Below are 15,934 nucleotides of genomic sequence, written 5' to 3'. Positions count from 1 at the left end.
CACATGGGCAGCCCTGGCAGCAGCACCGGCCCTTTAGGGCATCAGGCACTAGTGACCTCAGGGAAACTGAGAAGAGCTGCCTGGCAAGCAGAGCATGCTTTCTCTTTGAGCTTGCCAGCTCACTTGTGCCTCAGTGCCTGACGAAGCTGAGCTGAGCATAGGTTTGCTCTTTCTGGCATTCAGGTCTCCTCTCGCACAGTGCCTGCAAGGCCCGTGCTGCTCAGGTGGCAGGGAGGTCACTTGTGCCTCAGTGCCTGCTAGGCCCGTGCTGGTCATCTGGCTGGGGATTCCAGTTGGGAGCCCACTTCTGCCTCAGTGCCGATAAGGCAGGGCTAGGCGCATGGCTTCTCTTTGTGCGTGTGAGGGCCCTTGTGTCCTAGTGTCTGCTAGGGCAGCCCTGGCCATGTGCTTGCTCTTTGGCCTCCTAATGGCTCTTGTGCCTCAGCGCCTGAGAGGCCGCTGCTGGAGACAGAGCTGCTCTTTGTGCTTGTGAAGGCACTCGTGTCTCCTGGTGTGCTAGACCACCGTAAGGACTATGGCTGCTGCTTTTGCTTTTGAGCTCAGTCAGCTCAGCCCATCAGGCACTGAGGCACCAGTGACCTCACCTACCCAAAGAGCAGCCCCAGGACCAGCACTTGGCTCTCCGGCTCTGCCACACCAATGTTCTCAAGAGCACAAAGAGTAGCCAGGTGAGCAGCACTGGCCAATGAGGCAATGGGGCGCAGCTGAGCTCAAAAGCCAAACCAAGAGCCATGGGCCTAACAGGGCTCTAGCACACAAGGAGACTCAAGTGCCCGCACAAGCACAAACAGCAGCTCTGTCCCCAGCGCTGCTCTCTCTCAGGCCCTGAGGCTAAGGAGACACTGCGAGCCCAAAGAGCAAGCATATTGCCAGGCCGGCCCTAGCAGGTGCTGACACACGAGCGACCTCACAAGCACCAAGAGAAAGCATGCGCCCAGTCCTGCCGCCCCAGGCACTGAGGCAGAAGGGAGCTCCCAAGAGGAATGCCCAGCCAGACGGCCAGCACTGGCCCATCAGGCACTGAGGAACAAGTGAGCTCACAGCCACATGGGCAGCCCTGGCAGCAGCACCGGCCTTTTAGGGCATATGGAACTAGTGACCTCAGGGAAACTGAGAGGAGCTGCCTGGCAAGCGGAGCATGCTTTCTCTTTGAGCTTGCCAGCTCACTTGTGCCTCAGTGCCTGACGAAGCTGAGCATAGGTTTGCTCTTTCTGGCATTCAGGTCTCCTCTCGCACAGTGCCTGCAAGGCCCGTGCTGCTCAGGTGGCAGGGAGGTCACTTGTGCCTCAGTGCCTGCTAGGTCCGTGCTGGTCATCTGGCTGGGGATTCCAGTTGGGAGCCCACTTCTGCCTCAGTGCCGATAAGGCAGGGCTAGGCGCATGGCTTCTCTTTGTGCGTGTGAGGGCCCTTGTGTCCTAGTGTCTGCTAGGGCAGCCCTGGCCATGTGCTTGCTCTTTGGGCTCCTAATGGCTCTTGTGCCTCAGCGCCTGAGAGGCCGCTGCTGGAGACAGAGCTGCTCTTTGTGCTTGGGAAGGCACTCGTGTCTCCTGGTGTGCTAGACCACCGTAAGGACTATGGCTGCTGCTTTTGCTTTTGAGCTCAGTCAGCTCAGCTCAGCCCATCAGGCACTGAGGCACCAGTGACCTCACCTACCCAAAGAGCAGCCCCAGGACCAGCACTTGGCTCTCCGCCTCTGCCACACCAATGTTCTCAAGAGCACAAGGAGTAGCCAGGTGAGCAGCACTGGCCAATGAGGCAGTGGGGCGCAGCTGAGCTCAAAAGCCAAACCAAGAGCCATGGGCCTAACAGGGCTCTAGCACACAAGGAGACTCAAGTGCCCGCACAAGCACAAACAGCAGCTCTGTCCCCAGCGCTGCTCTCTCTCAGGCCCTGAGGCTAAGGAGACACTGCGAGCCCAAAGAGCAAGCATATTGCCAGGCCGGCCCTAGCAGGTGCTGACACACGAGCGACCTCACAAGCACCAAGAGAAAGCATGCGCCCAGTCCTGCCGCCCCAGGCACTGAGGCAGAAGGGCGCTCCCAAGAGGAATGCCCAGCCAGACGGCCAGCACTGGCCTATCAGGCACTGAGGAACAAGTGAGCTCACAGCCACATGGGCAGCCCTGGCAGCAGCACCGGCCTTTTAGGGCATCAGGCACTAGTGACCTCAGGGAAACTGAGAAGAGCTGCCTGGCAAGCGGAGCATGCTTTCTCTTTGAGCTTGCCAGCTCACTTGTGCCTCAGTGCCTGACGAAGCTGAGCTGAGCATAGGTTTGCTCTTTCTGGCATTCAGGTCTCCTCTCGCACAGTGCCTGCAAGGCCCGTGCTGCTCAGGTGGCAGGGAGGTCACTTGTGCCTCAGTGCCTGACGAAGCTGAGCTGAGCATAGGTTTGCTCTTTCTGGCATTCAGGTCTCCTCTCGCACAGTGCCTGCAAGGCCCGTGCTGCTCAGGTGGCAGGGAGGTCACTTGTGCCTCAGTGCCTGCTAGGCCAGTGCTGCTCATCTGCCTGGGGATCCAGTTGGGAGCCCACTTCTGCCTCAGTGCCGATAAGGCAAGGCTAGGCGCATGGCTTCTCTTTGTGCGTGTGAGGGCCCTTGTGTCCTAGTGTCTGCTAGGGCAGCCCTGGCCATGTGCTTGCTCTTTGGGCTCCTAATGGCTCTTGTGCCTCAGCGCCTGAGAGGCCGCTGCTGGAGACAGAGCTGCTCTTTGTGCTTGGGAAGGCACTCGCGTCTCCTGGTGTGCTAGACCACCGTAAGGACTATGGCTGCTGCTTTTGCTTTTGAGCTTAGTCAGCTCAGCCCATCAGGCACTGAGGCACCAGTGACCTCACCTACCCAAAGAGCAGCCCCAGGACCAGCACTTGGCTCTCCGCCTCTGCCACACCAATGTTCTCAAGAGCACAAGGAGTAGCCAGGTGAGCAGCACTGGCCAATGAGGCAGTGGGGCGCAGCTGAGCTCAAAAGCCAAACCAAGAGCCATGGGCCTAACAGGGCTCTAGCACACAAGGAGACTCAAGTGCCCGCACAAGCACAAACAGCAGCTCTGTCCCCAGCGCTGCTCTCTCTCAGGCCCTGAGGCTAAGCAGACACTGCGAGCCCAAAGAGCAAGCATATTGCCAGGCCGGCCCTAGCAGGTGCTGACACACGAGCGACCTCACAAGCACCAAGAGAAAGCATGCGCCCAGTCCTGCCGCCCCAGGCACTGAGGCAGAAGGGAGCTCCCAAGAGGAATCGCCAGCCAGACGGCCAGCACTGGCCCATCAGGCACTGAGGAACAAGTGACCTCACAGCCACATGGGCAGCCCTGGCAGCAGCACCGGCCTTTTAGGGCATATGGAACTAGTGACCTCAGGGAAACTGAAGAGAGCTGCCTGGCAAGCGGAGCATGCTTTCTCTTTGTGCTTGCCAGCTCACTTGTGCCTCAGTGCCTGACGAAGCTGAGCTGAGCATAGGTTTGCTCTTTCTGGCATTCAGGTCTCCTCTCGCACAGTGCCTGCAAGGCCCGTGCTGCTCAGGTGGCAGGGAGGTCACTTGTGCCTCAGTGCCTGCTAGGCCAGTGCTGCTCATCTGCCTGGGGATCCAGTTGGGAGCCCACTTCTGCCTCAGTGCCGATAAGGCAGGGCTAGGCGCATGGCTTCTCTTTGTGCGTGTGAGGGCCCTTGTGTCCTAGTGTCTGCTAGGGCAGCCCTGGCCATGTGCTTGCTCTTTGGGCTCCTAATGGCTCTTGTGCCTCAGCGCCTGAGAGGCCGCTGCTGGAGACAGAGCTGCTCTTTGTGCTTGGGAAGGCACTCGTGTCTCCTGGTGTGCTAGACCACCGTAAGGACTATGGCTGCTGCTTTTGCTTTTGAGCTCAGTCAGCTCAGCTCAGCCCATCAGGCACTGAGGCACCAGTGACCTCACCTACCCAAAGAGCAGCCCCAGGACCAGCACTTGGCTCTCCGCCTCTGCCACACCAATGTTCTCAAGAGCACAAGGAGTAGCCAGGTGAGCAGCACTGGCCAATGAGGCAGTGGGGCGCAGCTGAGCTCAAAAACCACACCAAGAGCCATGGGCCTAACAGGGCTCTAGCACACAAGGAGATTCAAGTGCCCGCACAAGCACAAACAGCAGCTCTGTCCCCAGCGCTGCTCTCTCTCAGGCCCTGAGGCTAAGGAGACACCGCGAGCCCAAAGAGCAAGCATATTGCCAGGCCGGCCCTAGCAGGTGCTGACACACGAGCGACCTCACAAGCACCAAGAGAAAGCATGCGCCCAGTCCTGCCGCCCCAGGCACTGAGGCAGAAGGGAGCTCCCAACAGGAATCCCCAGCCAGACGGCCAGCACTGGCCTCTCAGGCACTGAGGAACAAGTGACCTCACAGCCACATGGGCAGCCCTGGCAGCAGCACCGGCCCTTTAGGGCATCAGGCACTAGTGACCTCAGGGAAACTGAGAAGAGCTGCCTGGCAAGCAGAGCATGCTTTCTCTTTGAGCTTGCCAGCTCACTTGTGCCTCAGTGCCTGACGAAGCTGAGCTGAGCATAGGTTTGCTCTTTCTGGCATTCAGGTCTCCTCTCGCACAGTGCCTGCAAGGCCCGTGCTGCTCAGGTGGCAGGGAGGTCACTTGTGCCTCAGTGCCTGCTAGGCCCGTGCTGCTCATCTGGCTGGGGATTCCAGTTGGGAGCCCACTTCTGCCTCAGTGCCGATAAGGCAGGGCTAGGCGCATGGCTTCTCTTTGTGCGTGTGAGGGCCCTTGTGTCCTAGTGTCTGCTAGGGCAGCCCTGGCCATGTGCTTGCTCTTTGGCCTCCTAATGGCTCTTGTGCCTCAGCGCCTGAGAGGCCGCTGCTGGAGACAGAGCTGCTCTTTGTGCTTGGGAAGGCACTCGTGTCTCCTGGTGTGCTAGACCACCGTAAGGACTATGGCTGCTGCTTTTGCTTTTGAGCTCAGTCAGCTCAGCCCATCAGGCACTGAGGCACCAGTGACCTCACCTACCCAAAGAGGAGCCCCAGGACCAGCACTTGGCTCTCCGGCTCTGCCACACCAATGTTCTCAAGAGCACAAGGAGTAGCCAGGTGAGCAGCACTGGCCAATGAGGCAGTGGGGCGCAGCTGAGCTCAAAAGCCAAACCAAGAGCCATGGGCCTAACAGGGCTCTAGCACACAAGGAGACTCCAGTGCCCGCACAAGCACAAACAGCAGCTCTGTCCCCAGCGCTGCTCTCTCTCAGGCCCTGAGGCTAAGCAGACACTGCGAGCCCAAAGAGCAAGCATATTGCCAGGCCGGCCCTAGCAGGTGCTGACACACGAGCGACCTCACAAGCACCAAGAGAAAGCATGCGCCCAGTCCTGCCGCCCCAGGCACTGAGGCAGAAGGGAGCTCCCAAGAGGAATGCCCAGCCAGACGGCCAGCACTGGCCTATCAGGCACTGAGGAACAAGTGACCTCACAGCCACATGGGCAGCCCTGGCAGCAGCACCGGCCTTTTAGGGCATCAGGCACTAGTGACCTCAGGGAAACTGAGAGGAGCTGCCTGGCAAGCGGAGCATGCTTTCTCTTTGAGCTTGCCAGCTCACTTGTGCCTCAGTGCCTGACGAAGCTGAGCATAGGTTTGCTCTTTCTGGCATTCAGGTCTCCTCTCGCACAGTGCCTGCAAGGCCCGTGCTGCTCAGGTGGCAGGGAGGTCACTTGTGCCTCAGTGCCTGCTAGGCCCGTGCTGGTCATCTGGCTGGGGATTCCAGTTGGGAGCCCACTTCTGCCTCAGTGCCGATAAGGCAGGGCTAGGCGCATGGCTTCTCTTTGTGCGTGTGAGGGCCCTTGTGTCCTAGTGTCTGCTAGGGCAGCCCTGGCCATGTGCTTGCTCTTTGGGCTCCTAATGGCTCTTGTGCCTCAGCGCCTGAGAGGCCGCTGCTGGAGACAGAGCTGCTCTTTGTGCTTGGGAAGGCACTCGTGTCTCCTGGTGTGCTAGACCACCGTAAGGACTATGGCTGCTGCTTTTGCTTTTGAGCTCAGTCAGCTCAGCTCAGCCCATCAGGCACTGAGGCACCAGTGACCTCACCTACCCAAAGAGCAGCCCCAGGACCAGCACTTGGCTCTCCGCCTCTGCCACACCAATGTTCTCAAGAGCACAAGGAGTAGCCAGGTGAGCAGCACTGGCCAATGAGGCAGTGGGGCGCAGCTGAGCTCAAAAGCCAAACCAAGAGCCATGGGCCTAACAGGGCTCTAGCACACAAGGAGACTCAAGTGCCCGCACAAGCACAAACAGCAGCTCTGTCCCCAGCGCTGCTCTCTCTCAGGCCCTGAGGCTAAGCAGACACTGCGAGCCCAAAGAGCAAGCATATTGCCAGGCCGGCCCTAGCAGGTGCTGACACACGAGCGACCTCACAAGCACCAAGAGAAAGCATGCGCCCAGTCCTGCCTCACCAGGCACTGAGGCAGAAGGGAGCTCCCAACAGGAATCCCCAGCCAGACAGCCAGCACTGGCTCATCAGGCACTGAGGAACAAGTGACCTCACAGCCACATGGGCAGCCCTGGCAGCAGCACCGGCCTTTTAGGGCATATGGAACTAGTGACCTCAGGGAAACTGAAGAGAGCTGCCTGGCAAGCAGAGCATGCTTTCTCTTTGTGCTTGCCAGCTCACTTGTGCCTCAGTGCCTGACGAAGCTGAGCTGAGCATAGGTTTGCTCTTTCTGGCATTCAGGTCTCCTCTCGCACAGTGCCTGCAAGGCCCGTGCTGCTCATGTGGCAGGGAGGTCACTTGTGTCTCAGTGCCTGCTAGGCCAGTGCTGCTCATCTGCCTGGGGATTCCAGTTGGGAGCCCACTTCTGCCTCAGTGCCGATAAGGCAGGGCTAGGCGCATGGCTGCTCTTTGTGCGTGTGAGGGCCCTTGTGTCCTAGTGTCTGCTAGGGCAGCCCTGGCCATGTGCTTGCTCTTTGGGCTCCTAATGGCTCTTGTGCCTCAGTGCCTGAGAGGCCGCTGCTGGAGACAGAGCTGCTCTTTGTGCTTGGGAAGGCACTCGTGTCTCCTGGTGTGCTAGACCACCGTAAGGACTATGGCTGCTGCTTTTGCTTTTGAGCTTAGTCAGCTCAGCCCATCAGGCACTGAGGCACCAGTGACCTCACCTACCCAAAGAGCAGCCCCAGGACCAGCACTTGGCTCTCCGCCTCTGCCACACCAATGTTCTCAAGAGCACAAGGAGTAGCCAGGTGAGCAGCACTGGCCAATGAGGCAGTGGGGCGCAGCTGAGCTCAAAAGCCAAACCAAGAGCCATGGGCCTAACAGGGCTCTAGCACACAAGGAGACTCAAGTGCCCGCACAAGCACAAACAGCAGCTCTGTCCCCAGCGCTGCTCTCTCTCAGGCCCTGAGGCTAAGGAGACACCGCGAGCCCAAAGAGCAAGCATATTGCCAGGCCGGCCCTAGCAGGTGCTGACACACGAGCGACCTCACAAGCACCAAGAGAAAGCATGCGCCCAGTCCTGCCGCCCCAGGCACTGAGGCAGAAGGGAGCTCCCAAGAGGAATCGCCAGCCAGACGGCCAGCACTGGCCCATCAGGCACTGAGGAACAAGTGACCTCACAGCCACATGGGCAGCCCTGGCAGCAGCACCGGCCTTTTAGGGCATATGGAACTAGTGACCTCAGGGAAACTGAAGAGAGCTGCCTGGCAAGCGGAGCATGCTTTCTCTTTGTGCTTGCCAGCTCACTTGTGCCTCAGTGCCTGCGGAAGCTGAGCTGAGCATAGGTTTGCTCTTTCTGGCATTCAGGTCTCCTCTCGCACAGTGCCTGCAAGGCCCGTGCTGCTCAGGTGGCAGGGAGGTCACTTGTGCCTCAGTGCCTGCTAGGCCAGTGCTGCTCATCTGCCTGGGGATCCAGTTGGGAGCCCACTTCTGCCTCAGTGCCGATAAGGCAGGGCTAGGCGCATGGCTTCTCTTTGTGCGTGTGAGGGCCCTTGTGTCCTAGTGTCTGCTAGGGCAGCCCTGGCCATGTGCTTGCTCTTTGGGCTCCTAATGGCTCTTGTGCCTCAGCGCCTGAGAGGCCGCTGCTGGAGACAGAGCTGCTCTTTGTGCTTGGGAAGGCACTCGTGTCTCCTGGTGTGCTAGACCACCGTAAGGACTATGGCTGCTGCTTTTGCTTTTGAGCTCAGTCAGCTCAGCCCATCAGGCACTGAGGCACCAGTGACCTCACCTACCCAAAGAGCAGCCCCAGGACCAGCACTTGGCTCTCCGCCTCTGCCACACCAATGTTCTCAAGAGCACAAGGAGTAGCCAGGTGAGCAGCACTGGCCAATGAGGCAGTGGGGCGCAGCTGAGCTCAAAAGCCAAACCAAGAGCCATGGGCCTAACAGGGCTCTAGCACACAAGGAGACTCAAGTGCCCGCACAAGCACAAACAGCAGCTCTGTCCCCAGCGCTGCTCTCTCTCAGGCCCTGAGGCTAAGCAGACACTGCGAGCCCAAAGAGCAAGCATATTGCCAGGCCGGCCCTAGCAGGTGCTGACACACGAGCGACCTCACAAGCACCAAGAGAAAGCATGCGCCCAGTCCTGCCGCCCCAGGCACTGAGGCAGAAGGGAGCTCCCAACAGGAATGCCCAGCCAGACGGCCAGCACTGGCCCATCAGGCACTGAGGAACAAGTGAGCTCACAGCCACATGGGCAGCCCTGGCAGCAGCACCGGCCTTTTAGGGCATCAGGCACTAGTGACCTCAGGGAAACTGAGAAGAGCTGCCTGGCAAGCGGAGCATGCTTTCTCTTTGAGCTTGCCAGCTCACTTGTGCCTCAGTGCCTGCGGAAGGTGAGCTGAGCATAGGTTTGCTCTTTCTGGCATTCAGGTCTCCTCTCGCACAGTGCCTGCAAGGCCCGTGCTGCTCAGGTGGCAGGGAGGTCACTTGTGCCTCAGTGCCTGCTAGGCCAGTGCTGCTCATCTGCCTGGGGATCCAGTTGGGAGCCCACTTCTGCCTCAGTGCCGATAAGGCAGGGCTAGGCGCATGGCTGCTCTTTGTGCGTGTGAGGGCCCTTGTGTCCTAGTGTCTGCTAGGGCAGCCCTGGCCATGTGCTTGCTCTTTGGGCTCCTAATGGCTCTTGTGCCTCAGCGCCTGAGAGGCCGCTGCTGGAGACAGAGCTGCTCTTTGTGCTTGGGAAGGCACTCGCGTCTCCTGGTGTGCTAGACCACCGTAAGGACTATGGCTGCTGCTTTTGCTTTTGAGCTTAGTCAGCCCAGCTCAGCCCATCAGGCACTGAGGCACCAGTGACCTCACCTACCCAAAGAGCAGCCCCATGACCAGCACTTGGCTCTCCGCCTCTGCCACACCAATGTTCTCAAGAGCACAAAGAGTAGCCAGGTGAGCAGCACTGGCCAATGAGGCAGTGGGGCGCAGCTGAGCTCAAAAGCCAAACCAAGAGCCATGGGCCTAACAGGGCTCTAGCACACAAGGAGACTCAAGTGCCCGCACAAGCACAAACAGCAGCTCTGTCCCCAGCGCTGCTCTCTCTCAGGCCCTGAGGCTAAGGAGACACCGCGAGCCCAAAGAGCAAGCATATTGCCAGGCCGGCCCTAGCAGGCGCTGACACACGAGCGACCTCACAAGCACCAAGAGAAAGCATGCGCCCAGTCCTGCCGCCCCAGGCACTGAGGCAGAAGGGCGCTCCCAAGAGGAATGCCCAGCCAGACGGCCAGCACTGGCCTAGCAGGCACTGAGCAACAAGTGACCTCACAGCCACATGGGCAGCCCTGGCAGCAGCACCGGCCTTTTAGGGCATATGGAACTAGTGACCTCAGGGAAACTGAGAGGAGCTGCCTGGCAAGCGGAGCATGCTTTCTCTTTGAGCTTGCCAGCTCACTTGTGCCTCAGTGCCTGACGAAGCTGAGCATAGGTTTGCTCTTTCTGGCATTCAGGTCTCCTCTCGCACAGTGCCTGCAAGGCCCGTGCTGCTCAGGTGGCAGGGAGGTCACTTGTGCCTCAGTGCCTGCTAGGCCCGTGCTGGTCATCTGGCTGGGGATTCCAGTTGGGAGCCCACTTCTGCCTCAGTGCCGATAAGGCAGGGCTAGGCGCATGGCTGCTCTTTGTGCGTGTGAGGGCCCTTGTGTCCTAGTGTCTGCTAGGGCAGCCCTGGCCATGTGCTTGCTCTTTGGGCTCCTAATGGCTCTTGTGCCTCAGCGCCTGAGAGGCCGCTGCTGGAGACAGAGCTGCTCTTTGTGCTTGGGAAGGCACTCGTGTCTCCTGGTGTGCTAGACCACCGTAAGGACTATGGCTGCTGCTTTTGCTTTTGAGCTCAGTCAGCCCAGCTCAGCCCATCAGGCACTGAGGCACCAGTGACCTCACCTACCCAAAGAGCAGCCCCAGGACCAGCACTTGGCTCTCCGCCTCTGCCACACCAATGTTCTCAAGAGCACAAGGAGTAGCCAGGTGAGCAGCACTGGCCAATGAGGCAGTGGGGCGCAGCTGAGCTCAAAAGCCAAACCAAGAGCCATGGGCCTAACAGGGCTCTAGCACACAAGGAGACTCAAGTGCCCGCACAAGCACAAACAGCAGCTCTGTCCCCAGCGCTGCTCTCTCTCAGGCCCTGAGGCTAAGGAGACACTGCGAGCCCAAAGAGCAAGCATATTGCCAGGCCGGCCCTAGCAGGTGCTGACACACGAGCGACCTCACAAGCACCAAGAGAAAGCATGCGCCCAGTCCTGCCGCCCCAGGCACTGAGGCAGAAGGGAGCTCCCAACAGGAATGCCCAGCCAGACAGCCAGCACTGGCTCATCAGGCACTGAGGAACAAGTGACCTCACAGCCACATGGGCAGCCCTGGCAGCAGCACCGGCCTTTTAGGGCATATGGAACTAGTGACCTCAGGGAAACTGAAGAGAGCTGCCTGGCAAGCGGAGCATGCTTTCTCTTTGTGCTTGCCAGCTCACTTGTGCCTCAGTGCCTGCGGAAGCTGAGCTGAGCATAGGTTTGCTCTTTCTGGCATTCAGGTCTCCTCTCGCACAGTGCCTGCAAGGCCCGTGCTGCTCAGGTGGCAGGGAGGTCACTTGTGCCTCAGTGCCTGCTAGGCCAGTGCTGCTCATCTGCCTGGGGATCCAGTTGGGAGCCCACTTCTGCCTCAGTGCCGATAAGGCAGGGCTAGGCGCATGGCTGCTCTTTGTGCGTGTGAGGGCCCTTGTGTCCTAGTGTCTGCTAGGGCAGCCCTGGCCATGTGCTTGCTCTTTGGGCTCCTAATGGCTCTTGTGCCTCAGCGCCTGAGAGGCCGCTGCTGGAGACAGAGCTGCTCTTTGTGCTTGGGAAGGCACTCGAGTCTCCTGGTGTGCTAGACCACCGTAAGGACTATGGCTGCTGCTTTTGCTTTTGAGCTTAGTCAGCCCAGCTCAGCCCATCAGGCACTGAGGCACCAGTGACCTCACCTACCCAAAGAGCAGCCCCAGGACCAGCACTTGGCTCTCCGGCTCTGCCACACCAATGTTCTCAAGAGCACAAAGAGTAGCCAGGTGAGCAGCACTGGCCAATGAGGCAGTGGGGCGCAGCTGAGCTCAAAAGCCAAACCAAGAGCCATGGGCCTAACAGGGCTCTAGCACACAAGGAGACTCCAGTGCCCGCACAAGCACAAACAGCAGCTCTGTCCCCAGCGCTGCTCTCTCTCAGGCCCTGAGGCTAAGGAGACACTGCGAGCCCAAAGAGCAAGCACATGGCCAGGCCGGCCCTAGCAGGCGCTGACACACGAGCGACCTCACAAGCACCAAGAGAAAGCATGCGCCCAGTCCTGCCGCCCCAGGCACTGAGGCAGAAGGGAGCTCCCAACAGGATTCCCCAGCCAGACGGCCAGCCCTGGCCTATCAGGCACTGAGCAACAAGTGACCTCACAGCCACATGGGCAGCCCTGGCAGCAGCACCGGCCCTTTAGGGCATCAGGCACTAGTGACCTCAGGGAAACTGAGAAGAGCTGCCTGGCAAGCAGAGCATGCTTTCTCTTTGGGCTTGCCAGCTCACTTGTGCCTCAGTGCCTGACGAAGCTGAGCTGAGCATAGGTTTGCTCTTTCTGGCATTCAGGTCTCCTCTCGCACAGTGCCTGCAAGGCCCGTGCTGCTCAGGTGGCAGGGAGGTCACTTGTGCCTCAGTGCCTGCTAGGCCAGTGCTGGTCATCTGCCTGGGGATTCCAGTTGGGAGCCCACTTCTGCCTCAGTGCCGATAAGGCAGGGCTAGGCGCATGGCTGCTCTTTGTGCGTGTGAGGGCCCTTGTGTCCTAGTGTCTGCTAGGGCAGCCCTGGCCATGTGCTTGCTCTTTGGGCTCCTAATGGCTCTTGTGCCTCAGCGCCTGAGAGGCCGCTGCTGGAGACAGAGCTGCTCTTTGTGCTTGTGAAGGCACTCGTGTCTCCTGGTGTGCTAGACCACCGTAAGGACTGTGGCTGCTGCTTTTGCTTTTGAGCTTAGTCAGCTCAGCCCATCAGGCACTGAGGCACCAGTGACCTCACCTACCCAAAGAGCAGCCCCAGGACCAGCACTTGGCTCTCCGCCTCTGCCACACCAATGTTCTCAAGAGCACAAGGAGTAGCCAGGTGAGCAGCACTGGCCAATGAGGCAGTGGGGCGCAGCTGAGCTCAAAAGCCAAACCAAGAGCCATGGGCCTAACAGGGCTCTAGCACACAAGGAGACTCAAGTGCCCGCACAAGCACAAACAGCAGCTCTGTCCCCAGCGCTGCTCTCTCTCAGGCCCTGAGGCTAAGGAGACACCGCGAGCCCAAAGAGCAAGCATATTGCCAGGCCGGCCCTAGCAGGTGCTGACACACGAGCGACCTCACAAGCACCAAGAGAAAGCATGCGCCCAGTCCTGCCGCCCCAGGCACTGAGGCAGAAGGGAGCTCCCAAGAGGAATCGCCAGCCAGACGGCCAGCACTGGCCCATCAGGCACTGAGGAACAAGTGAGCTCACAGCCACATGGGCAGCCCTGGCAGCAGCACCGGCCTTTTAGGGCATATGGAACTAGTGACCTCAGGGAAACTGAAGAGAGCTGCCTGGCAAGCGGAGCATGCTTTCTCTTTGGGCTTGCCAGCTCACTTGTGCCTCAGTGCCTGCGGAAGCTGAGCTGAGCATAGGTTTGCTCTTTCTGGCATTCAGGTCTCCTCTCGCACAGTGCCTGCAAGGCCCGTGCTGCTCAGGTGGCAGGGAGGTCACTTGTGCCTCAGTGCCTGCTAGGCCAGTGCTGCTCATCTGCCTGGGGATCCAGTTGGGAGCCCACTTCTGCCTCAGTGCCGATAAGGCAGGGCTAGGCGCATGGCTTCTCTTTGTGCGTGTGAGGGCCCTTGTGTCCTAGTGTCTGCTAGGGCAGCCCTGGCCATGTGCTTGCTCTTTGGGCTCCTAATGGCTCTTGTGCCTCAGCGCCTGAGAGGCCGCTGCTGGAGACAGAGCTGCTCTTTGTGCTTGGGAAGGCACTCGTGTCTCCTGGTGTGCTAGACCACCGTAAGGACTATGGCTGCTGCTTTTGCTTTTGAGCTTAGTCAGCTCAGCCCATCAGGCACTGAGGCACCAGTGACCTCACCTACCCAAAGAGCAGCCCCAGGACCAGCACTTGGCTCTCCGCCTCTGCCACACCAATGTTCTCAAGAGCACAAGGAGTAGCCAGGTGAGCAGCACTGGCCAATGAGGCAGTGGGGCGCAGCTGAGCTCAAAAACCACACCAAGAGCCATGGGCCTAACAGGGCTCTAGCACACAAGGAGACTCAAGTGCCCGCACAAGCACAAACAGCAGCTCTGTCCCCAGCGCTGCTCTCTCTCAGGCCCTGAGGCTAAGCAGACACTGCGAGCCCAAAGAGCAAGCATATTGCCAGGCCGGCCCTAGCAGGTGCTGACACACGAGCGACCTCACAAGCACCAAGAGAAAGCATGCGCCCAGTCCTGCCTCACCAGGCACTGAGGCAGAAGGGAGCTCACAACAGGAATGCCCAGCCAGACAGCCAGCACTGGCCCATCAGGCACTGAGGAACAAGTGACCTCACAGCCACATGGGCAGCCCTGGCAGCAGCACCGGCCTTTTAGGGCATCAGGCACTAGTGACCTCAGGGAAACTGAGAAGAGCTGCCTGGCAAGCGGAGCATGCTTTCTCTTTGAGCTTGCCAGCTCACTTGTGCCTCAGTGCCTGCGGAAGCTGAGCTGAGCATAGGTTTGCTCTTTCTGGCATTCAGGTCTCCTCTCGCACAGTGCCTGCAAGGCCCATGCTGCTCAGGTGGCAGGGAGGTCACTGGTGCCTCAGTGCCTGCTAGGCCAGTGCTGCTCATCTGCCTGGGGATTCCAGTTGGGAGCCCACTTCTGCCTCAGTGCCGAAAAGGCAGGGCTAGGCGCATGGCTTCTCTTTGTGCGTGTGAGGGCCCTTGTGTCCTAGTGTCTGCTAGGGCAGCCCTGGCCATGTGCTTGCTCTTTGGGCTCCTAATGGCTCTTGTGCCTCAGCGCCTGAGAGGCCGCTGCTGGAGACAGAGCTGCTCTTTGTGCTTGGGAAGGCACTCGTGTCTCCTGGTGTGCTAGACCACCGTAAGGACTATGGCTGCTGCTTTTGCTTTTGAGCTTAGTCAGCTCAGCCCATCAGGCACTGAGGCACCAGTGACCTCACCTACCCAAAGAGCAGCCCCAGGACCAGCACTTGGCTCTCCGCCTCTGCCACACCAATGTTCTCAAGAGCACAAGGAGTAGCCAGGTGAGCAGCACTGGCCAATGAGGCAGTGGGGCGCAGCTGAGCTCAAAAGCCAAACCAAGAGCCATGGGCCTAACAGGGCTCTAGCACACAAGGAGACTCCAGTGCCCGCACAAGCACAAACAGCAGCTCTGTCCCCAGTGCTGCTCTCTCTCAGGCCCTGAGGCTAAGGAGACACCGCGAGCCCAAAGAGCAAGCATATTGCCAGGCCGGCCCTAGCAGGTGCTGACACACGAGCGACCTCACAAGCACCAAGAGAAAGCATGCGCCCAGTCCTGCCGCCCCAGGCACTGAGGCAGAAGGGAGCTCCCAACAGGAATCCCCAGCCAGACGGCCAGCACTGGCCTAGCAGGCACTGAGCAACAAGTGACCTCACAGCCACATGGGCAGCCCTGGCAGCAGCACCGGCCTTTTAGGGCAGAAGGCACTAGTGACCTCAGGGAAACTGAGAGGAGCTGCCTGGCAAGCGGAGCATGCTTTCTCTTTGAGCTTGCCAGCTCACTTGTGCCTCAGTGCCTGACGAAGCTGAGCATAGGTTTGCTCTTTCTGGCATTCAGGTCTCCTCTCGCACAGTGCCTGCAAGGCCCGTGCTGCTCATGTGGCTGTCAGGTCACTTGTGTCTCAGTGCCTGCTAGGCCAGTGCTGCTCAACTGGCTGGGGATTCCAGTTGGGAGCCCACTTCTGCCTCAGTGCCGATAAGGCAGGGCTAGGCGCATGGCTGCTCTTTGTGCGTGTGAGGGCCCTTGTGTCCTAGTGTCTGCTAGGGCAGCCCTGGCCATGTGCTTGCTCTTTGGGCTCCTAATGGCTCTTGTGCCTCAGCGCCTGAGAGGCCGCTGCTGGAGACAGAGCTGCTCTTTGTGCTTGGGAAGGCACTCGCGCCTCCTGGTGTGCTAGACCAGCGTAAGGACTATGGCTGCTGCTTTTGCTTTTGAGCTTAGTCAGCTCAGCCCATCAGGCACTGAGGCACCAGTGACCTCACCTACCCAAAGAGCAGCCCCAGGACCAGCACTTGGCTCTCCGCCTCTGCCACACCAATGTTCTCAAGAGCACAAGGAGTAGCCAGGTGAGCAGCACTGGCCAATGAGGCAGTGGGGCGCAGCTGAGCTCAAAAGCCAAACCAAGAGCCATGGGCCTAACAGGGCTCTAGCACACAAGGAGACTCCAGTGCCCGCACAAGCACAAACAGCAGCTCTGTCCCCAGCGCTGCTCTCTCTCAGGCCCTGAGGCTAAGGAGACACCGCGAGCCCAAAGAGCAAGCATATTGCCAGGCCGGCCCT

Source organism: Dromaius novaehollandiae, chromosome 5, assembly GCF_036370855.1.
Source record: "Dromaius novaehollandiae isolate bDroNov1 chromosome 5, bDroNov1.hap1, whole genome shotgun sequence".
In the NCBI taxonomy this organism is placed as follows: domain Eukaryota; kingdom Metazoa; phylum Chordata; class Aves; order Casuariiformes; family Dromaiidae; genus Dromaius; species Dromaius novaehollandiae.
This window is presented reverse-complemented; position numbering follows the sequence as displayed.